Source organism: Podarcis muralis, chromosome 15 (assembly GCF_964188315.1).
Source record: "Podarcis muralis chromosome 15, rPodMur119.hap1.1, whole genome shotgun sequence".
Classification (NCBI taxonomy): domain Eukaryota; kingdom Metazoa; phylum Chordata; class Lepidosauria; order Squamata; family Lacertidae; genus Podarcis; species Podarcis muralis.
The window spans coordinates 26,769,194-26,794,190 of NC_135669.1; the positions used below are offsets into that span (position 1 = coordinate 26,769,194).

At 44.8% G+C, this 24,997-nt stretch overlaps 1 protein-coding gene across 8 annotated transcripts in view; it reads right to left on the bottom strand.

Annotated features, from left to right (window-relative positions):
- The window catches only part of LOC114585254 (protein CEPU-1), a 792,757-nt gene that overhangs the window by 499,233 nt on the left and 268,527 nt on the right, over positions 1 to 24,997 (bottom strand). The window contains exon 1 of one of the 8 annotated variants that reach the window (XM_077919264.1): positions 21,598 to 21,616. The exons of the other annotated variants lie outside the window; for them this stretch is intronic. The gene's annotated coding sequence lies outside the window, so the exon portion shown is untranslated. Of the gene's footprint in view, positions 1 to 21,597; positions 21,617 to 24,997 lie in introns of those variants that run through there. 8 annotated transcript variants of the gene reach the window in all.

Genomic DNA, 24,997 nt, shown 5'->3' on the forward strand with positions numbered 1-24,997 from the left:
GGGAGGAGGAGGGGCAGAGAAGACCTACTGCTGTAGAGAAGAGGCCTTAATTGCTCTCTCCTTAGCCAGAAAGAACATACAGAGCACCATATGCTGCCTAAGGTTGATGTGCTTGTAGTTTGAAAAACCCACGAGAGACCCGTGCAAGTGGCGTTTCAGTATAAATGCAAAGGGACCCAACAGCTAGATGACATCAAATGTTGGATTGTTCTTTGGAATGTAACTGTTCAAGCATTTAAAACAACGACAATAATTTATCTTCCAACTGAATGCTGACTTGCTCTATTCTCCAATGCGAGTGCCTAGGGAAAATATGATATCATAGTATAAAGTTTCGACTGTGGGGACCCCCCCCCCAAACCATTGTACTCTTTGGATGATTATCGTTGCAGAGCACAACACAAATTTAATGATATGATAGAGAGCTCATTAAAGCTCCAGCAAACTGTGGAATCAGTGAAGATTAGAAATTATTCCTTATTAATTGTTTCTTGCTCTTTCTCTGCCCCCATCTTCCCCCTGTTAAGAGTGTGTCACTCAGAAAGGGGGAGGGGTTAATAAGTATGCAGAAGATGACAAACACGTGTGGCTCATACGCCTGAGTAAAACTGTCCCTGAAGAGATGTGCAAAAAAATTACCTTCCCAATTATTTCTGTAGGTATTTCCACCTCTACAAAAATGATACTACACTGCGAAAGCAGATTATATATGTGTGTGTGTCCAGTGAATACAATCATAGAATTGTAGAGTTGGAAGGGAGCCTGCGGGTCATCTAGTCCAACCCCTTGCAATGCAGGAATCTCACAGATGGCCATCCAAGCTCTTCTTTAAAATCTGCAACAAAGGAGAGTCGACCACCTTCGGAGAGAGTCCATTCCACTGTCAAACACCTCTTACCATCAGAAAGTTTTTTTCCTGATGTTTAGTCAGAATCAACTTTCCTATATTTTGAAGCCATTGGTTCAGATTCTACCCTCTGGAGCAGAAGAAAACAAGCTCACTCCATCTTCCAGGTGACAGCTCCTTAGATATTTGAAGATGGCTATCATATCTCCTCTCAGTCTCCTCTTCTCCAGGCTAAACATACTCAACATCATCAACCGTTCCTCATAAGGCTTGGATCCCAGACCCTTTATCATCTTGGTCGCCGAACTCTGCACATGTTCCATCTTACCAATATCCTTCTTAAATTGTGAGGCCCAGAAATTGGCACAGTATTCCAAGTATGGTCTGACAAAGGCAGAACAGAACAGCACTGCCATCAGAATTAGCAGTTGTTGCTTCCAGTTCGCAAATGATATGCAATGGATTACATCCCACACATTTGCCTTGCAATAACGGGGTGGAAAAATATAATGCCAATATAACTTACACACTTTATGTAATTTGCATAATCCATTGCATAAATTATATTAATTACATATTTTTTGCCACATGGGACAGCAATATGAATAAGGTAGGTTTGGGTGAAAGTAAGACAGAAATGGTTTTGCATGCAACAAATACAGGGTAGAATGGAAATTGTATGGAAAATAATAACCAGCTATTGCTTTACATGGCCCTGGGCTTCTGTTTATTGTTGCTCCTCCTGTAAGTTCTGACCAGTTTGCTTAGAATCTGAAGTGGCGGCCTGCCTGCTGCTTCTAATCATTGCTCCCCCACAGTTGCTAACCACATTGCCCCTCTCAAATTCATCCCTCTGAAATTACAAATCAGCTTCCCACCACTTCTTGTCATTTCCCTTCACAGGCTGACTAGCCAGCTACAAAACTTCTTTGTCCCCTCCCAAGCATGGATTGGTGTCCTGCCATTTCTCTCCATTTTCTATCCAGAATGCGGCAGCTAGACTGGTGACTGGGAGTGGCCATCAAAACCACATAACACCAGTCCAGACAGACCTAAATTGGCTCCCAGTACGTTTCCAGGCACAATTCAAAGTGTTGGTGCTGATCTTTGAAGCCCTAAACAGCCTTGGCCCAGTATACCTGAAGGAGCATCTCCACCCCTATTGTTCTGCCTGGACACTGAGGTCCAGCGCTGAGGGCCTTCTGGTGGTTCCCTCACTGCGAAAAGCCAAGTTACAGGGAACCAGGCAGAGGGCCTTCTCGGTGGTGGCACCCGCCCTGTGGAAAGCCCTCCCATCAGATGTCAAAGGAATAAACAACTATCTGACTTTTAGAAGACATCTGAAGGCAGCCCTGTTTAGGGAAGTTTTTAATATTTGATGAATTGTTGTATTTAAATATTTTGCTGGAAGCCAACGAGAGTGGCTGGAGAAACCCAGCCAGATGGGTGAGATATAAATAAATTGTTGTTGTTGTTGTTGTTGTTGTTGTTGTTATTATTATTATCATCATCATCATCATCATCATCCAAGGTTGATCTTGGTAGCAGTCTGCTACTGCTTCTCAGTGTTGTCCACATTGACTTGTAGTACCTCACGAGGATCAGAGACAGGAGTCTCTCTCTCTCTCTCTCTCTCTCTCTCTGGCCCAGCTGAAGACTAAATCTGGGGCCTTCTACATGCCAAGCAGATGCTCTGCCCCTGAGCTATGACCCCTTCCTTGGCATCTCCAATGCTGTTAGATCCCTTGAGCAAAGGGACAGATAAAAGAAAGTGCTTATTCATCATTAAACTAAGGAATTCACTCCCCCCGGGAAGCAGTGATGGCAACCAACTTAGATGACTTTAAAAGAGAATTAGGCAAATTCATGGAGGAGAGGACTATTGATGACTTCTAGCCATGATGCTTAGCTCTGTCTCCATGGCTGGAGGAAGTAACGCCTCTGAATTTCAGTTGCTTGAAACCACAGGAGGCAAGAGGTGCTTTTGTGCTCAGATCTTGTTTGTTGGCTTCCTTCAGGCATCTGGTTGACCATTGCGAGAACAGGATTCTGGACTAGATGGGCCATTGGCCTGATCCAGCACAACTCTTCTTATGTTCTTATGAACATTACAATTGGAAAGGCAGGCTCTAAAATACATCATTCCCCCCAATGCAAATCTACCCAGTTGGTCTTCCTTATTTCTATTCCCTTTCTATTCCCTTTCTCCTCTGCACTTCTCAGCACCCACCCCACTTCCACAAGCGTAGAAAGCATTTCCCCATATGACTCGCATTTCTCTCTCACACACACTCTTTTGCAAAAGGAAAAGTGAGGGAGGCACTGTGCCAAATAAAGGTGCATTGTAAAATAATTGTACCTGGAAGGCGGAGGAGCAGCTGTGACCAAGTACCACTCGTTGGCTCTTTGAAGCCGCCTGTTATAAGAAACAACAAAGGAGGAGAGAGGAAGAAACGGGGGCAGGCAGCCTTAATATGGTAGGCAGGGCACTGAAGCGAACTTGCCAGCTGGGAAGGGAGAGGAAGTGAGTGAGGGCTGCTTCTTATTACTCTCTCCATCCTGTTGAGTTTCCAGCTTTGCCCACTTCAGAGCGTCAGGGTCCCTTTCTAGACTTGTAGGGCTTTGACACTCATCCAACATACGTATTTGACTTGGCTCACATTGGCAGCAGTGTCAAATGGGTTCAGCGTAGTACATGGGTGGGGAAGGTTTTTTCCCAGCTCATGGGCCACATTTCCCATCAGGGCAACCTTCTGAGGGCCATGTGGTGGGGTGGGAGGAGCCAGGAGCAAAAGTGGGTGAGGCAAAACGTGTTAATCGACTCACCCCTCTCTAGCCTCCATTCAGGCAAGCAAGAAGCACTATCAGACACAATCTAGACAGACAGAAACACCCAAGGAGGCCGTGAAGTGAGACTAATGAGGAGTGTGGCCCAGGGTTTGTTCCCAGGGCCAGATAGAGAGGTCTGGAGGGCCACATGTGGCCCCTGGGACTGATGTTCCCTATCCCTGGAGCATGGCTTTGCTGCTCTTAAGAGGTGACATTTAAATAAATGCATAGATGATTTGATTTAGGGTGCCAGAGGAATTCAATCTTTGCAAATCCCAGAGCAAATTGACTCAATCCATGCCTACAGGGCTAATGTGAGAATTAGACATCCACTGGTTTTCACACATCCTAAATATTCCAGTGCAGCCCTTGGCTCAGAAAACTATAAATCAAAATACACTTAAAAATGAGTATTTGGGGAGAAAACGCACTTGGATATGTATAGTTTAAATGCATATTTAAATACATATTTAAATGAGGGACCATGTGTCCTCTTTTTCCAGGACACATCCTCTTTTTCATGGGTATGTAAAACGAGAGTCGTCATAGTGATCCATAGTTAAAAGTAAAAGTCGGCAAAAGTGTCCTCTTTTTTGCTCTTCAAAATATGGCAACCCTAACGCAAGGCTATGTTTGAAATGAATCTTGCAGATGAATGTGAAAATGGGAAGGAATGGATTATAGAGCCTGTCAAAGTGATAAGGATCAGAAATAGACTGCTTTGGGAATGTTCCCTTAATGTCTGATAATACCCCACTTGCTTGTCTGGATGGAAGATGGAGAGGGGTGTGTGAGTATTTTTAGAAACTAGCCTACTGCACAAGGGTAAAATGTACATTCATTACTCCACCCATTTTTCTTCTGGTCCCGCCCACCATTGGCATGTGGTCCTTGGAAGGTTGCCTGGAAAGGAATGTGGTCCTCAGTCTGAAAAAGGGTCTGCATTCCTGACCTATGGCTACTCCCTGTGTTCAACCAGCCCTGAACCTTGAACCAAACTGCAACAATTTGCACATCTTACCACTTCTAAGGCGGCTCCTACCCATGTAAGGATTATGGAGATTTGGGGTTTACGGGGGCGGGGGGGGGAATTGTGATGCATTTCTGCACCAGCTTCATAATTAATGTTTGCATCATTTATCTTTTGTGGAGAGATTATTCTGACTAACGAGGTTCTGGGCCACTAATTCATTACAGTGCCTTGTCACTTCCTGCTCCTTCTTATTACCCAGAAATAGACTCATTAGTCAGAGTTCAATGACAGGGAGAAATTGTGTTCATTAATTTAATTCCCTTCTCTCCTTTTCTGGGTCTGAGCTTGTCCAAAACCAAAGGTTTTCATATGGAGGTGGAGGGATGGGGCTTGGCTCAGCACGCAAGTCTCGTTTTGTACCACACTAAGCCACCTACTGGTGAGCAAGGGGACTGTGGAAGAGAATGGAAGCCTTCCACTGGTCATACTCTGAGGTCTGTGCCATATCAATGCAGTAGAACAAGAAGAGTGACCAGCTACTGCCATCATCTGCATATTTGGAGAAGTGTTGGTAAACTTGTGATGTGCATCTGGTCTGGACAAATCCCAGATCTTGAACTGATTGGGTCCAATCTGGGACATTCCAGGATTTGTTCAGAGTGGGTGGACATAGTCTTGGGTCATCCCAGGTCATGTCTATCTAGCGCAGGGGTAGGCAACCTAAGGCCTGTGGGCCGAATGCAGCCCAATCGCCTTCTGAATCTGGCGTGTGGATGGTCCAGGAATCAGCAAGTTTTTACATGAGTAGAATGTGTCCTTTTATTTAAAATGCATCTCTGGGTTATTTGTGGGGCATAGGAACTTGTTCATTCTCCCCCCCCCCCAAAAAAAAAATAGTCCAGCACACCACATGGTCTGAGGGACAGTGGTCCAGCCCATGGCTGAAAAAGGTTGCTGAAACCTGATCTAGAATGATCCAGTGCTGTTTAAACAGGTGGTAGTGAAGAAATCAAGTGGCAAGGAAGAGAGAAGAGAAGGAGACGGTGCAAGCAGAGAATCTTACCCCCAACACTGCCTTCTCCCCTCCTCTCTACCCATTCACATATTTAATCAGGGTTTGAAACCCTAAATTTATTTATTTATTGCATTTATATCACCTTTTTTCCCTTGAGGGAGTTCAAGATGGCCTACAAGGTAGTTGTGGCCGCCGGAACCACATAACACCGGTTCTGAGAGATCTGCATTGGCTCCCAGTACGTTTCCGAGCACAATTCAAAGTGTTGGTGCTGACCATTAAAGCCCTAAACGGCCTCGGTCCTGTATACCTGAAGGAGTGTCTCCACCCCCATCGTTCAGCCCGGACACCGAGATCCAGCGCCGAGGGCCTTCTGGCGGTTCCCTCATTGCGAGAAGTAAGGTTACAGGGAACCAGGCAGAGGGCCTTCTCGGTAGTGGCGCCTGCCCTGTGGAACGCCCTCCCAGCAGATGTCAAAGCAATAAACAACTATTTTACTTTTAAAAGACAACTGAAGGCAGCCCTATTTAGGGACGTTTTTAATGTCTGATGCTGTACTGTTTTTAATATTCAGTTGGAAGCCGCCCAGAGTGGCTGGGGAAACCCAGCCAGATGGGCGGGGTATAAATAATATATTATTATTATTATTATTATTATTATTATTATTATTATTAGTTCTACCCCTCCCCAATGAATCCCCAAAACAAACCTTGTGAGGTAGGTTAGGCTGAGAGGCAATAACTCGCCCAAGGGTCATACAGTAGCTGAGTGGAGATTTGAACCCTGGTCTCTCCCAGGACCTAGTCCAGCATTCTAACCATTCTAACCACACTCATTCTCACGTGTAATCAGATGGTCCACAAGAAGGAAGGAAGGAAGGAAGAATAAATGATGTAAGCATCTGCCCATTGTCTCTTTCCCTTCAACCACCTGGCCACATATTTAATTGGGGTTTACACCCCTGGTTAAGGCTGTGAAAAGCCCCTGAGTCCAAACAGGAGAGCCAAATTGGATCCTGAACTACCTTGGGAGTAATAAGCCCATTTGCTGCTTGGAGAGCAGCTATGCAGCTTTCCAGACTGGCAGATCCATTGGTCTGCAGGGCTTCCCTTTCATAAATCAATGCAATTAGGATTTGCAAAACTTTCCCATCAATTTCTGTGGGCATTTGTGCCTCACCTGGAGGCATTGTTGCATGATGGGCTCTTATCTGCAGACGCGGATATCGCCTTTTCAAAAGGATGCAGCTTTCAAATTAGGCCTTTTGCCTATTATCCTTTTGGATGATTGACAGTCAGTTCAATCATCACCATTTCCCATTCAGATTCCTGAGCAACTTGAATTGTACAAGTGCCAGCCTTTTTATGGAATCACAAAATTGCAGGAAGGGACACAAAGGGGCATCTAGTCCAACCTCCTACATTGGTGCTCATCATTGTTTCTCATACTAACTCCTGACCAAGTCAGCATTGGCTTGTTAATGGTGCACTGCACATTGCCATTTCCAATTCAGGTTGCAGCTTAGTATTTCACAAGGTCTCTTAGTATTCCACTGAATATTTTACTATACACTTTTCCTTCCTGGGCAATTGGCTTAACAGCATGACATCTTGCGCAATTGGCCCCTGCTTTTGATTTCCTTTTGCAACTCTTCAGAAACCTGTCCGCATACGCAGGACACTTTCCCTCCAAGGCAAATACGCAATTGACACTCCTGGGAATGCAAGCAATGGGCTGGCATTCAAAGAAAAGCTTTTTCAAAAATTAAAAGCATTAAGAGGGTTAACAAAGAGAGCCATTTCTGAAATGGAATGGTTTTAGGAGGTTCATCAATAATAATAATAACAACAAAATTCCTCCATCTCATTATGTCAGAATATGGAATTTGTGAAACTGTTGTCTGTCTAAACTCTGGCCATGTTTCAAATCTGTGTTCCCAACTTTTCACAATGACAAGTGTGATTTCCTTTGCTGGATGTTTCTATTGGATTGCTGTTATTTTAATTCACATACACACTTCCTTTACTGGTGTTCCGTTCATTGCAGGGGTTAGACTGGATGTCCTTAGGGGGTAGCTTCCAACTTTGCAAGTATATGATTCATATATTTGTCAGCTTACATTGCAGAAATGATTATTCTTTGCAGTTCAAAGGACTTTGTTAATGAGCTGGTGATTACTGTCACTTTCAGTTTTCACAGACTCTTGGAAATTGTTTTTGGGGTGTTGTGTTGTTGTCTTCACAATCTTTGTATTTATCTTTGAAAATCCTAGTACTTTTTAGGGGATATTTATGAAGAACCACTACATTCCTACCTATAATATACAGCCAAGCCATTTTCCTCCATGAGATTTATTCACTTGTCAGAACTCAGTGATGGAATCATGCTTCCACAGTTTATTGTTCTTCATATATCCTTATGCAGTGCTTTGTCTGTTGTCCAACATGACCCTTTGCTTTATTGTCATCCCCACCCGTTTCAGTATTTTGCCGTCACTTACTGCCTCCCCGCTAATGCTGATGTACAGGTCCATTGTGATGGAGGGAGCCCCAGACAATACAAATGTCTCCACCTCCTCCAAAATCAGCAATCACTCACAGGGCTGTAGCAGAGAGAAAATATGATTATGTTCAGGAGACAAATCCCACTCCTCCAAACAAGAGAAATTGATTCAGTATGTGCGTGGGATAATTAATGATTTCAAATCCAACTGGATGGCATCTGAAGGGCAGGCAAAGATCAGCAGATTGCCTCTGGATCGAAATGTAGAACTCCCTGTTCCCATCACCAGCCAGCCAAGATCCATCCATTATAAACAGACAGAGCTTGGAGTATCCATAGCTCGGTGCTTGGCCTGCAGAAGGTCCCAGGTTCAATCCTGGGCAACTCCAGCCACAAGGTTTTTAAGCACTGGAACAAGGGATGACTCTTGGTTGAAACTTGAGAGAGGCACTGTGCTAGGCAAAATGGATTGTGCTGGGCTGGAAAGATCAGTGGTCTCATTCAGTATAAAATAGATTTTGTGTCATTATTGTTTCCAAAGCAATACAGCAGTGGGGAGGAACCTTTTTGCCCTGAGGGATGCATTCCCTTCTTGGCAACCTATCAAGAGCCAAATGGAAATTGCTGAATGCACAAAAGGTATACATTTCCTACAAAAGAGACACAAAACTTTTGATTCCTGAGTATGCAAAAGCTATCCAATATTAGCAGTATTTTTTTTTAATCACAGGTTTTTTATGGGGTTGTCCTTTCTACACATTGTTTTCCTCCTTCTTCATATTCTTCTTATGGGTGGATCAATTACTGTGAAGTTTCCCTTGGGGCAGATTCCCCATAAATCCTGGATATATTAAAAATTAGACTTAATCAAGGTTGGATTGAACTTTGCCAAACATGGAAACCCCCCTGGATTTAGTTATGCTAAAGAGCCAAGCCAGCTCAGCAGAGCTACCTGGATGGGCCATTAGCAAGGGGACAAAGGCTGGTGATAGCCCATCAAGAAAACTATCAGAGAGCAAGACTGCCAGGCAAGCAGGTGTGGGACCCCTTCTTTGTTGTGTTCTGGAGGGCAAAGGCAAAGTCCATGTTTAGAGTTTAGCTCTGAATGACCTAGGCTGGGGGGAGGTCAATGGAGTTGGTTAGCAAGAAGGAAAATAACTCAATGTGAGCTGGGAATGACAGTCTGGAACTAAGAGAAGCAAATAATGGTTTCATGCTGTCCTTTGAATCCAGTGCTGTCCTTAAGAGGGAAGCCAGACCCTCACAGGATATGACTGTTCTGCAATCCCTTAATCTAGGTGCAGGTTGTAGATGTGTGTAAATAAACCATATAGTATAAAGGCACCACAGTCTGCACTGTGCCTTATTACCCAAAAGAAACACAGTGAGTGCCTGTAACCCCTGAAGTCTTGTGCACTATTCAGGTGGAGATTGGGATGGCATGGTCTAGCAGCAGATTAGTTTCTTCCTGCACCACTTGACATTCAGGCAAGCAAGAGGCATTATCAGAGTCCAAAGATACACAACAACCAGGCAAAAGCACTTTAGGAGGGTGTCAAAACCCAAATCAGTGATTGTTGAGATCTGGGAAGAAGGGTGTGCGGCTTGGAGTTTTTCTCCGCAAAGGTCAAATAGAAAGGCACAGAGGGTCTCATTCAGCCCCCACATCCAAGGTCTTCCCCTCATGGCCTGCAATACTGCCATCTTAGAAGGGGGTACATTTTTGGCCAGTTCATCCCAGAGACACAAAAGAATATAAGTAGAGCTTGCTGGATCAGACCAATGGCCCATCTAGCTCAGCATCCTGTTTTCACAGTGGACAACCAGATGCCTCAATGGGAACCCCACAAGCGGGACATGAGCACAAGAGCACTCTTTCCTCCTGTGGTTTCCAGCAACTGGTTTCCAGAAGTTATCGGTGGTATTCAGAAGTACTACTGCCTCCAACCATGGAGGCAGAGCATTGCCATCATGGCTAGCAGCCACTGATAGCCTTATCCCTCATGCATTTGTCTAATTATCTTTTCCAGCCATCCAAGCTGGTGGATAAGGCTGTTGGCAGCAGATACTAGCTGTAATGGCACTGCTTTACGTCCATGGTTAGAGGCAGTAATGCTTCTGAGATGCCTTCAGGTTTCCCACCGGCATCTCACACAAGGACTTGGAGGTCCTGCGACTACAACTCCAGAAGCCTCATGATCAGAATCCAAAGTGGCTTCCATTGTTGATCAGGTGTGTAGCAGTGGTCACATTCAGTTCTCATGTTCAGGAATTCCTGCAGTAACACACACTCAGGCCTCCATTTGGCTGCTTAGGAAGGGTACACATCAGTACAACGCTATGGACTCATCAAAGAACAGCTTCAGTTTGACATGCCCAAAGCCTTCCAAGCTATCCCTGTTTCTGCGGCTCCCACTCTCAGAGCCCTTGATATGAGACCTTTGTGTAACCGGGGCGCTTCTGACCTTTCCTCCTTCCCCTTTGCCGTATCTGGCAACTGAAAGATGAAGCTGATTCCTCATCAACAGTAGTAGTTACCTAGCTCAGAGGCATCTCCATCCCTAAAGGGCTACTTAACCTTCATGGCACTTGACCCCCGAGGTCAGCTTTTCCTCTCCTGTACATAGTCTGAGCATAGTCCATATAGCCTTTCATGGCATAATGCATGGAGATCCAACCCAAAGGCGAACCAAAGCAAAAACATTCACAAAGGCAAACAAGAGTTGATCCCCTTGCGAGGTTGGCATTTTAAGCAGGTCGGAGCTAGTAAATCCATATGTAAAGGGCTGTGTCTCCCGGGTGGGTCTACTGCAAGCTCAAGCAGAATTAAACATTTCAGGAACACACCCGTCCAAGCGGTAATGCTAAGCAGGGCTTGCTGGCATCCACAGTCACAGTACAAAGATCGTTTAGAAACACAGATACAACTCATTTGCAGGGTCTCAGTGGGAAGGGAAAAATGTGCAGCTCATTTCCATTGGGTCTTATTATCATGCATTATGTGCAGGCTAGCATATGAATTTGCCCAGTGTGTGACGCTATAATGGCACAGCCTGCTGTGGTGCACAGGTGAACAGAAAAGGAGAGTTGGAAGCAAAAGTAATAACAGAAAAGAACCTCAACTCAACTCTGCTATGAGTGAAGAATGAAGAGGAAGGGGAAGTGGGGCTGGAAGAAGTATATATGACTGCTATTGGATAATGAATTTGAGGCTCAACTGTGGCAAAAGTATTCCCCCAAGGAATCTGAGTCACTGCATTTCCTGGCCAGTGTACATCAGAACTACCTAGAAGCTGGTGGAGCTGATGGCCAGTGTACATCAGAACTACCTAGAAGCTGGTGGAGCTGATGGCCAGTGTACATCAGAACTACCTAGAAGCTGGTGGAGATCCACACACAGCTCTGTCGAAGGATGTAAGGTAGAGAGGAAATGGGCTGCAGCTGCTGGAGTTGCCATGACAATTTCACCTGGATTGAATGTGGGGGATTCTCCCCAGGTGGAAAAGTGGAGATGTTTCAAAGGAAGCTCTTTCAATAAGATGAGCTCCGATGGTTTTCCCTCCCATCTCCAGGCTGTCGCTGGATTTCATCTAATGCAAAATTTGAAATTAATTTGTTCTGAAGCAGAACCATGAATGAATTGCAAGGGGAGACCAAAAAGGGTTGGGGGAAGATTAGCAAAATGGAAGTGATCTGTATGTTTGTGTGGGGAGGACTGATCTGTCAATGTCCTGCACCAGCCCAGGCAAAATCTGCATGCCACTAACAGTGACTTCCTTGAAGTCCTCAGTGATTGGGCAGGGATATAAGGGATTGGGCAATCCTTGAAGCATCCTGGAGGCAAATTGTTGAGGGCCGCATAAACTGAGTTCCGTGTTGGCCCCATCAACAGTCTATCCACAGCACGTTGCACAGTTGAAGTAAGGCCTGAAGGCACTTGATGCAAGAACCTTCCTGAAGCTAAGCACATCTCAATCTAGTTACTTCCTGGATAAGAGACACTGGGCAACCCTATGGGCATCACAAGGTATTTCATAGGACAAAAGGTAGGAGATGAAAAATGATAAATAAGTGTTCAAACTTAAGCAGGGAAATCCAAACCTGAACATGCCTTTTCAAGCCTCTGAATAGGCTGTGATAAAAAACCGAAGGTGGGTTTCAGAAAGAAAGGAACCCAGAATGCATTTGAATAAAGATAAATGTGAAACATTCATGCATAGTGGTGGTGGGTCTAACTACCTGAGGAGACAAAGTCAGAAACCGACTTTGGAGAATTAAATGCTTTTAAATTACACTGATTACTGCTTTTGGTTGGGACAATGCTATTGGCCTCCATAATGTAATTACAATAATCATATATTGCGATGGCTTGACAGGAGGGCAGAAAGAGGTAGGCGGGAATGGCCAGGAAACAAAGACAAGGGTAATTAGGGAAGGAAATGTAAAAATAAAACCTATATTTCTACTTTGGGCACATTCTCCAGGGAGGAATAAAGTGCTGTTTTTTTAAATACAAAAAATAAAATAAAAAATCCCCTACAGAAAGATCATTATATCACTTTTATTTATTTTTTATTTCGTAAAAAAGAACATTAATGGTCTTTATTCTGAAATGTGTTATGCAAAGGAGTTTTTCTGTCAGCTTTCTTCCAGCTTTCCCTCCATCTGCATTTTAAACCCGTATCCCCCATGTTCCAGGGATGCCACCTTTCCCATGACTCCCAGTTTTTCTGGGATGTAATCTTTCCATGGCTCCCAGTAGCCCAGAGATGCTACAGTTCCCATGACCCCCAGCGATCCTAGATGATGCAGCAAACATTTGTTGCCACCCTGTGCTTTTGGGGGGAGAAATAGTGGGGTATCACTTGATATTGCTCAGACCTTGCATACACATTCCTAGGAGTCTTGCTCACACTGTGAAGCATGAAGGATAATGGAAAGTGCTCCCAGGAACACCTCTGTAGGTACTCTTGCCTCTAGGCATTGGCACGCAGCAATGACATCATCAATACAAGGCAGAAATGAGAGCTCCAGCCTCCTCCAAACCTTCACACTTGGAGTGGGAATCAACCACCTCTGGGGTGTCTAAAACTGAGAAGAACCTGCTGGCAACCTGCTGCTGTGTTTTTGTGTGAATTGCTCATGGGAGTGTGCATCCTGGACGGAAGGTGTTAAACCCTGAGTAGCAACAGAGAGGCAACGGGCAACCTCCTCCGAGGAAGAGATAGTCATTCTTCAGCATCAAAATTTCAGGGGAGATTGAAGGCTGATGAGAGTCAAGGTGAGAGACCTGAATCATGCAAAGGCAGGCATACTTTAGGTAAGTTAGGCACATGAAGTGCTAGTCATACAAATGGGACTTTTCAGTGGTGGCCCCCCAGTTATGGAATGCCCTCTTCAGAGTGGATTGTCTGACACATACTACTACTGACAACAACAACAATTCTATTACTTATATGCCACCCATCTGACTGGGTTGCCCCAGCCACTCTTGGCAGCCACAGCCTGCTCTCCAATCAGGCTGGGCTTACAACAATTAAAACATAATGTTAAAAGTCACTGTTAAAACCAGATTAAAACAATTTACAGAAACTGGTGGATCCTAGACAGTATACATCCCAGGCTTCAAAAGCCAGGGTAGAGAGCTATGTCTTTTCAACACCAGACAGAGACCCACTTTGTTGTTGTTTTTTCTCACGCTTAAAAAAATTATTTTAGAATTTCTAGCCTCTGCCTTTCACTTTGGTCTGAGAATAATGCCTTTTGTGTTGTTTTGTTTTTAGCTCTGCAAGGATTGTTCTTTTGCCTTCCTCTGCTAAATGAATGCTGCTGAAGCTGTGTTAGCCTCTCCCTTTGATAGGACACCTTGTTTTGTGCTGTGTTCGCACTCTTGATGACTGCTGTTTTAAATGGTGATTTTAATGGGTTCTAAAAAGCTCAAATGCTTGCACAACATTTTGCAGCATTCAGGATGGTGTTGCTTTGGAATTCGGAGCCTTTTCCTTTTCCTTTGCAGCCTCTGTTTTTAAAATATGGACACCACAAAGCAAATGTATAAATACCAGGGGCTGCTGCCCCTCCTGCTCACGCTGCTAGCCAACCTCACCTACCCTCTCCCCCCTAGAACCCCTGGTGTTGTTTCAACCAGTAAATAATTGATGTTTACTGTGTCACCTCTGCAAATGTTTCCTGACCTAACAAATACTATACCCCACCCCTGTTGCCAACCCCAACCCTTCCCTTTATACTTCACCCAACCCTCCCATCTCTTCACGGCTCCTTCAAACTATTTGTCATTTTAAAAACTGCTTTCTCATTTACTCTTCTCCCTCACCATAACACCTTGCAAAATCAGGGTTAGGATGAGGCACTGCTGATCCTCCAATGAGAGCTGTGAGATGACAGCCTTACAATTAGATATAGATATACAGTGGTACCTCAGGTTACATATGCTCCAGGTTACAGACTCTGCTAACCCAGAAATAGTGCTTCAGGTTAAGAACTTTGCTTCAGGATGAGAACAGAAATCGTGCTCCGGCGGCGTGGCGGCAGCAGAAGGCCCCATTAGCTAAAGTGGTGCTTCAGGTTAAGAACAGTTTCAGGTTAAGTACGGACCTCCGGAACAAATTAAGTACTTAACCTGAGGTACCACTGTAGAGATATGGATATAGATATAGATAGGGCCTTCTTGGTAGTGGCACCCACCCTGTGGAACACCCTCCCACCAGATGTCAAAGAGAAAAACAACTACCAGACTTTTAGAAGACATCTGAAGGCAGCCCTGTTTAGGGAAGCTTTTTAATGTTTGATGGACTATTGTATTTAAATATTTGGTTGAAAGCCACCCAGAGTGGCTGGGGAAACCCAGCCAGATGGGCGGGGTATAAATAAATAATTGTTATTTATTATTATTATTTATTATTATTATATGAGTTAGGAGCAGGGCCGAACTGGTAACCCCATCCCGAACATCGCATCCACCCTCAAAATTTCAGGCTTCTCAATTGCATGGTGCAGCCTCTATGACAGGTGTGGCGAGGAACCTCTCTCCTAGGAGGGGATCAAACACAGTCCTCCGTTTTGTCCTTGGGACACCTCTTCCTGAGACCACACCCATCTCTTGCCCTGATCTGCACCCTCCTCAAATGTTTTTGTTTGCTGGGATTTGTCCTTGAACTGTGCAAATGCTTCTCCCTTTCCTGGATGAAGGCTGGAGAGGTCTGGGGATGTGGATATACAGAAAGTTTTGGCATTTGCATGGCTGGAGTGCAGCCTTAGTGTAAAAAAGGTAAGAGTCCCATCCCTTGCTTTATGGCCTTGGGAAGGGTGATCTCTAGGAAATGGAGCTCCCTGGTAGAGGAACAGCCAGCTCTGCCTTCAGGCATTCCAATGTGTGGAGCAGAGAAGACTTGCAACACTAGGGGCAGGACTGGGAAAAGTCCTACTTCATTTGGAGACCAGGATTCAACATCCCCAGTTGCCCATGGAGCTCATGGGTGACCTTGGGCTGGTTCCAGGTTCTCAGCCTGATCTACCTTACAAAATTGTTGTGAGGATGTAATGGGGAGGAAGAGAGCCACATCCACCACCTTGAGCTCCCTGGAGGAAAGACCAGATGGAAATGCAATAATCAATCAACAAATACTGAAAAGGGACTACAGTGATCCTTTGGTTACTTATTTCTTGCAGCACCCTAGCTGTTAGACCACAGCACATGGTTTAGGTGAATTGCTGTTTCTGAAAAAATGCCTCTCTTTGTATGTGTGTGTATATATATATTTTATAGCAAAGCACAACACAGAGGGCTTAGGAAACATAAAGGTTTCCAACTGAGTGAACACCAAATGGAAGATTAAAGTCTTCGTTTGCAAAGGATTCGTCATTGACCCAAACTAAACCAGTCATCTCCCCTTCCACAGCAAACAGGACTGCCTGTTGAGCTAATTGGAAGCTCCTCCTTTGTTAGGATAATCTGATTTGGAGACCTTGTGTTTCCTTGCAGAGATCTGTCATCCAGGTATTGTATCTCCCCTGCCCCTTACAGCACACAAACAGGAACCTAACACTTCACCAGAAACTTGTATCTCATTTCTCCAGTTATGGTTAGATTTGGCTCAGGCAAATCATGCCATCTAGGAACTGTATTTCCCAACACACAGTTTCGACTAGTGTACTTTTTTTTAAAAATGTATGCAGTTCTGACTAATCTACACATTTTTGAAAAGCATCTTCCCCTAATATAATGCATAATTATATCTTAATTTCCTGAATATATGAATTATTACCAGTTTTCTTGTTGGATTGCCTTACCCCATACATGCCCACTCAACCGCTTTGATAACTGGAAATGGCACTGTTACAGTCACCACACAAAACCTGTCCAAACTTGCAGTGAACGTGTCTCTTAGTGTGGCAGCACCTGCACATTGGAACTCCCTGCCTATTGATATCAGGCTATCACTTTCGCTGCCATCTTTCCAGTGTCTGGTTAAAACATGCTTATTTAGGCAAACCAGCCACATTGATGCTGATTTTAATTGTTCTTTCAAATGCTCCAACTACTTGTTATTATTGTTCATTCAAATTACTTGTAAACCGCTTAGAGGATTTGTTGTAATCAAGCAGTATATAAATTTTGATAAATTATAATAATAAAAAATATAAATTGCATGCATTTCTGCGCATGTTACGTGGCTGGAGGACTGAACGGAAATTTTCAGAGAAGTATGGTTTTTAGAATGGCTGTGGCTTGGTTCACATATTGTTGGGGAGCTGCAGATTATATAGCCTGGCCTTTAAATGGGAACAGAATCAAATTTCTCCTCTGTCCCTATCAAAAAGGATGTGATGGGCAAAGTCTCCAAAGCTAGATCCAGTTAAGTGTATGTGATGTTCCTAAGGGGAAAGAGCGAGATTCTGAAAATCACACACGCACACAGTCCCTCCTCTCAAGCATGTATTTGCAGGAAGCCCCCCTCCCCCATGGGGGCAGTTCAGAACGTCACTCTCCCCTCTCTAATCAGTACATGGCAGCAACATCTTGTAGCACGGCTTCTCCCCAATGGTATCTGCTATTAACAGCTGACACTTCATTTCAACAGAGCCTCGGGACTGTCTAAATATTTGCCACAAATACGTGCCGTTCTTTCGTCTTGCGATGCGGCTCAGCTGGCCCCCTCTGGGGTGATGGTTTTGACTCTGATTTCTTTACATACTGCAAACACAACACCTGCCTAAGTGAGAGCCTTTGCCAAGCGAGATTCAGCTCAGGATGCAGGGAGGATTTTGACCAGAAGGAGGAAAAGGGAAAAGTTTTGCCAGAGGAGTCTGTCACTGTGACTGCAAACACTTAGAATCCTAGAATCAGAGAATTGTAGAGTAGGGAGGGACCATGAGGATCAACCAGCCCAGCTCCTAGGTAGCTGTACCATACTGGGATCAAACCTGCAACCTTGGCATTATCAGCACCATGCTTTAACCAACTGAGCTATCCAGGCTGTCCAGAAGCACTGAGGCAAGAGGCCACAGGCTGAAAAGGTGGCAAAGATGCATGTCTTTTAGGAAATGGAAAAATTCTAGGAGCATTCTGGGGAACGGAAGTGTCAAGGGGATGTTCAGTCAAGAAAGCCAAACGAAGCCAGCCATAACCTGTATGAAACTGCATATTTCCCAGTCTGGGATGCCCCTAACCCATGCAAAATCGGTCAAAATCAACCTTACTTCCCTGGTGTCATGCATTCTGGAGCTAAATTTAGGGAACACACTTTGCTTTTTGTACAACATCCCTCAGTGGTGAGATGTAGGGCTGGGCAATTTTTGGTTTTCAACATTGCAACATATCACCACTTAAACATCACAATCTACCAATATATCACAATGTCTGAAATAAAGATGGAGCTATGTAGAGGCATTGGCTGGCTTCATTGTATTCCTCACATCCTGCTTTTTGCATAGTGCATGAGTGCGTGCACACACACACACATGATTCACAATATATTGCCAGGTCATATATTATGAAACCGGTCTCAATATGGACTTCAAACTGGTTTTGGATGGTATATCGATATATCACCCAGCCCTAGCGAGATGGGGATCCCATTGCTCTTAATATATTGTAGGACTCCATCAGTCCAACCAGGATGCCAATGGTCAGCGATTATAGGAGTTACAGTCAAGTGACACTGCCATCACCACCACCATTGTCATTTTCATTCTACTTCATATAGCAACATATCAATGTGGTTTATATGAAAACATCTCAGGCGTCTCAACAACAAGGGTGGTTGAATGTCCTACTTTACAGAGTACACTCCTCTAGTGGAAGAAGTCACCCATTTGAAGGGCTGCCCAGTCCAAGTCTGGCTTAAAGATAAAATGGGATGAAAGGAAGAGGGACCCTGAAGTTGCCCAGCCATAGCAGACTGTGCCAGGCACAGGTCACCGCCTATTGCCCTATGGCAAGAGGTCTCATCCCCCGCCCCCATCTGAATACTTCTGATTTTAATGTTCAAAACATATATCAAGGTGGCTGGCAACAAAGCTACAGTGAAATCAATCAATAAATATCTGTAAAACACAAATAGAAACGTAAAAAAACTGCATTAGATACTGGTTGGTTAAAGAGAAAGAAAACTCATATTGTAAAGGCCTGTCTAAAAGGCACCATTTTAAAGAGGTGCTTGAAAGTTGTCAGGTTTGGTTCCTGCCAAATCTCTACAAGCAGGAAGTTTCACAGGTCACTCAAGTGAAAGCCTCAGTCCCTAATGAAGAGCACCTGAACCTGCAGGGTGTGGGGAACCAGCAGATGTACCCCATCAGAGGATCAAGGTGATCGAGGTAGAGTATTAGGGATCAGGTGGTCCTTGAGGGACTTTGGGTCCAAGCTGTTTGGAGCTTTGTGAATTAACACAATAATCTTGAACCTGGCCAAGCAGCAAATTGGTATTGAGAGGTGTTGTGTTTCTAAATTTGCACCTGTGCCTACAATTGAGCACATGCATCTTTTATATAAACCTGCACCATCTATATCTCCTCTTTTCAGCAATGCATTTCCCCCCCTTTTTTGGACAATGCTTTAAGGGCATGGAATTAAGTACTCACTGCCCCCACTCAACAGCCCCATTGCCCAGACATAAAGAGGCCGTTCCACTATCCCAGTTGGGTTTATTTATTTATTTACTTCATCCGTTTAAGGCTGCATCAAATGCTCATCCCACTCAGAGCAGATGCATCAGAGTTCATGGGCTTGAACTTAGTTACATTCATTCTAATGGGTCTGCTGTAAGTGATTGTTAGTTGGATTGTTAGCTGGATGCAAACCCATCATTTCCCACCTTTTAGAACCTTTTAGAACATTTCTCACTAGGTAGCGAAGAATAGAAAATTAGACGTATCACTACAATCCATAAAACCTTCCAATAATACTTCAAGCAACACCCGAGCAACAGCAGTTCCCTGCAAATCTCCAGTCCTTATCATTTTATTTATTTGAAAACAAACAGAATGAAAATCTGGAAGTAAGGGCCTGGTCTCTTTTCTCAACAAGCAAACACTCCAGCCCCATCTGCATCCATGGAGAATTAAAATGCTTGTTTGTTTTTGGTTGTAATGGTCAGCAGAATGGCTGTGTATAAACTTGATGTCTTGAGGGCCCCTGCCACAGGCTCTCTTTTGGATTTCAAATAAAAATGACAGACCTCGTTCGTCCCCAGTCAATGCCACACCTGGCACCAAAGTCTGGAAAAATCCATCCCTGGGCTTCATTCCACTTGCCCACCAGCGATTACCAGAATGACAATTTATTTTATGACAATTGGTGGTGGGGGGCGTGATCGACAGAGAGGGGACCAGATTGCAAATGAGACATCCTCGTTGCATGAGGGTTTGCCCACCTCAGTTGTTATTTGACTTCCCTTCCATTGTGTGAGAAGTTAAACCATGTTCAGCTGCAGAATTAAAGCTGCCTGTTAGCAATGGCCCAGGTTTTTGGTGGAGATAGAACTGAATAAACATAGCAGAAGGTAGTGAGATAGGATAATTAACCAGTGTGCTAAGGAACTTTCCTTCTGCTTCAACAGTGGAACATTAAGCAGAAGTTTAGGGTCACAAATTGGACAAAACTGAAAAGGATGCTAAGTGCACGGGCTAATCCTGAAACTCCCTAGCTCTTTATTATTTGCCAGAACATCTTACTGAAATTCTCTTTCCCTTGATGCTGTTCCTGCTTGATGTTTCCTTACCTTATATTCTCCCCCCACCCCAGTGGCACTGAACAGGGTCAGTTAACCCAGTCGGGTGGAGCCAGACTAGCTTTTTAGCAGCAGGGTAGCAGGCTGGTCAGCATAGTGCAGGTGCACCAGCGGGAGCACTGGACTGGCTCCTTGTTTATTCTGCCATCAGTTAATTCCTGCCATTATACATACCCTGTTGCATGGGTGAAATGCATTATTTATTGCCTCTTAGATCCTACACAGTTTGCAAGGATATCAACAGCTTGTTGTTTCAGTGCAATGGCATAGAAAAGGAACAACTTTTTGTGACAACAAATATTGTGATAGTGAACAGCAGTTGCTGCAGCTAACAAGCATGTTGCAAAACAGAACAAGAACCCATCGCCGTGGTCCAAAACGCTCATCACCAAATTACCTTTTCAAGCTCTCTTGAATTCTGGAATGTTACCCACTTTTACCAACCCACTCTCGCCATTCATAAATGTGACTATTGCACGAACAGCTACATAAAATCTGTTAACAGCTTTCATTTATTGTGGTCATTTGAGTGTGATGCTCATAAACTCTTGTAAGGAAATCATTGCCATTACATTGCCATTTCAGCAGGTAAAACACCCACACCCACCCACACCAATGAGCACAGTTACAAAAAGTCCTTAGAGGTATGGAAAGAAAAGATCCAGTGTATTAGCAAACATTAACAACATGGGCGCAAATATATTCCTCCAAAAATGCTGAACAAGAAGCACATCACAAAGACCTGGGATCAGCCTTTGCAAACTTGGTGTCCTCCTGATGTTTGGGGACTACAACTCCCATCATCCCCAGGCAGCATGACTGTGATGGCTGGGGGCCAATGGGAATCATCATTCAAAATGTCTGCAAGGCACTGAGTTGGTGAAAGCTGCCTTGAACAATGGTCATTCATCCCTCTATCGGAGCTACAGAACAACTCAACACTCACGTCCCATCCACCTGCTCTGTCTCTGCTTTGCAGTACAGAGCATCCAAAACAACTGGGATATCCGTTTCAAACGCCTCTCCTTGAACCCCTCCTCAAATTATTAAATAATAATAATAATCTAGTAACACCAACTGTAAAGAAAGGAACTTTCCACCAGTTCTACGAACATCTCCTTCAAAAGTCCTTCCTCAAAGGAACCACAACAACAGTGAAATCTCTTGTTAAGGTGATGCCTACCTGAGCCATCCTTTGTGGATCCACCTCTTCCCTCCTGATCGTCCTCTCTGCTTTGCTTTGCTTTCTCACGGCAAATGTTTCATTCTAAGTTTTTATTTTTGCCACTTTAAGAAAAAAAATATGGATAACCTGCGCAGAACTCTGCCGTAGGGATGAGCAGAATAAAATGTCACTTACCTGAAAGAGAGAAAAGGGGAGTGGGGGAGAGGAAAGCAAAGCATTAACACGAGTTCCTTTGAAATCAGGTCAACACCAAGCTTTGAAATTGCAACAATGATGACAATTTTCCCTGCATCCCCTTCACTTTTTGATGAAATCCTTTACTCTTCAAAACTCATTTCCCAAGGCCAAACATTCCCTTCATTATCCCTCTATTTTGTTTCCATTATACCAACACCCTTCTTGTTCATCCCTGGAGAGAGGAGGTCAAGAGAGTGGGGCAGAGAAAAGTACATCAGAGAGACTCAAAAACAAAAACACTGCCAGGTGTTCACTGTATGGAGGAGACAAATGAAGACGAGCCATCATTGTTTTGGGGGATTTAGAATGGAGACTTTTCTTACACACATCTCAGGATGAGTAAAGAGCAGCAAAAGGTCCTTGCCTTTGGCTGCTTGGGGTGAAAACGGGGCAGAGGGGGTTTGGGCAGAAGGAGATCAAAGCTGGGGCACAGGACCAGCCAGGACTGAGGGATTGGTGGCCCTCAAGATGTTATTAGACTCCAGCTCCCAGAATTCTTGACGACTGGTCATGCTGGCTGGGGCTGATGGGAGTTGGTGTCTAACAACATCTGGAGGGCCACACACTTCATCCCTGAGCTAGGACAACTGTGAACAGCCAAGATAGGTGCAGAAGATCACTGAAAATGAGCCACCTGTTTTTACTACCTGCTTGGTGGTGCACAAGCAGAAGTCTTCAGGTAGAGACTAGACAACTATCTGTAGGGATGGTCTCACTTGCAATTTCTTGCATCAAGCAAGGGGACAAGATCACTGATAGGGAACCAGCTAGATTCAAAATTCTCCCTTATGCGCTGGTCACTTTGACAAGTGGGTGGGGCTGCCCACTTGTCAATCACATGTCACATGAATCAGGTAAATTCAAGCTGGACTGCAAAGGAAGAAAGAATTGGGAGTGGACTTGCTTTCCCACTCCTAATCTTTCCTTTTCTGTTAAACCCTGAAGGTTTATCTGACCCACAGCTGATGCCATGTGATGTAGGAGGCATGCTGTTGTGTTCATGTCCTGCTTTGGGCTTCCCATTGTCATCCAGTTGGCCACTGTGAGAGCAGGAGACCGACCTAGATGAGCCATTGGTCTGATCCAGCAGGCTCTTCCTTTTTAGGGGGTTAAAAAGGTAGAGGGTAAAGGGACCCCTGACCATTAGGTCCAGTCGTGGCCAACTCTGGGGTTGCTGCGCTCATCTCGCTTTATTGGCCAAGGGAGCTGGCATACAGCTTCCAGGTCATGTGGCCAGCATGACTAAGCCGCTTCTGGCGAACCAGAGCAGCACACGGAAACACCGTTTACCTTTCTGCTGGAGCGGTACTTGCACTTTGACGTGCTTTTGAACTGCTAGGTTGGCAGGAGCAGGGACCGAACAATGGGAGCTCACCCCGTCGCAGGGATTCGAACTGCCGGCCTTCTGATTGGCAAGTCGTAGGCTCTGTGATTTAACCCACAGCGCCACCTGCGTCCCTTTCAGGAGGTTAGTTTGGCCCAAATCATGGCACAGGCCAAACAAGGATATTTAGTGGCTAGAATGTCAGGCTATGACCTGGGAGACCAGGGTTCAAATCCCCACTCAACCATTATGCTCCCTGGGTGTGACTTCGGGCCAGTCACTGCCTCTTACCCTAACCTAACTTGCAGGGTTGTTGTAAGGATTAAATGAGGGGGGGAGAACCATGTATGCCACCCCAAGCTCCTTGGGGGATAAGGTGATATATACATGCAATAAATAAAATAAAACATATTGGAGAGGCAATCCAATCGTAGTCTTCTTCTCATTACCCTGCTTTTCTTTTTTTGCAAGAGAGAGCTTTAAATTTTCAACCCGTGTGAGGTGTCGGTGGCCGTTAGGGGGAAATCCAGTCCCCTTCTGCAGAAAAAATGAAGCCCACGCACTAGAGCTGCATTTAGCAATTTGCTCAAGGCCACAGAGGAAATCTGCACTTGGTATATAGACACTGGCGGAGATAATATCAAGTTCAGCAGAGTAGCTTACAGACAAGGTTATGCAGCATTATTAGTACCTTTCCGACACGCGAGCATGCAGACTTCAGCTAATTCAAAGCACATTGCCACAGAGCTAGGTCCAGTCCAGTTGCAGTGAATTAAAATGATGGACAAGATTTCCCCAAAGAGACCATCTGGAAGATTAAAATGTACTTTTTGTACAGGAGTGTTTCCTGCCATGACTTCTCACCTTCCCCAAAAGCAGGCCATCGCCCAGCTTCAGAGAGTCGGAAAGGCCTACACATTACTGCTTGCTCAGGAACCAGATTAACAACCACAGCTCTGCAGAGAGATTGCTGGGATGTTCTTCTGTCCTTCGTACATGTGCTAGCTAGGCCAGAGCTACTCTCTGTTAGGGGTGGTCGGATCAGCCAATTTCAGTTCTGTGTCAGTTTCACATGAGAGTCTGTTCCATCCCACTGGTTCATCCCACTGGTTCATCCGTTGGCTAGAGCATGGTGTTGATAATGACAAGATTGCAAGTTCGATCCCCGTATGGAACAGCTGCATACTCTTGCATTGCAGGGGGTTGGACCAGATGTTCCTCAGGGTCCCTTCCAACTCTATGATTCTATGACCCACACTTTATTGCAGATTCTTTTATCTTTTTTAATTACAAAAAGTAACAGTGGGAGGAATTCAGGGACACACTGTTACAAACCTTCTGTCTGTAAAAGCACTTCTCCTTGCTCAATGAATTAGTCTCTCTCCTCTCCTCTCCTTTCCTCTCCTCTCCCAGTTCTGGGGGCAGTGGCGGAGCTTCACGCTCTGGCACCAGGGGCAGAGAGTAGGCAGGGGCAGGGTTGGTGTGTGTCCTGGGGGCATGGTGCGCCGCCCGCAGGGTGGGGCAGCCGCGATGGCACCCCACCAGAATCACGCTACTAGGAGCAGTGTGCTCCCCCCCCCACTCCTCTTCCTCCACCAGTGTCTGGTGGTTCTTCAGAACAACCCCATACACTCTGAACTCATTTGGGGGTGCAGGTTGGGAAAAGCCCCATTCCACTAACAGAAGTCATTGCACTGGCTTTCATTAGCAGGGCCAGTTAGTAGAATCTGGCCCAATGTTTAAATTGTATTCATTCCCCCCTGCAGTATATATTATGTACACATTCTTCGCTTAAAATATCCATTCCTATATGCTTTCCCACAGTACTTTTTTCTA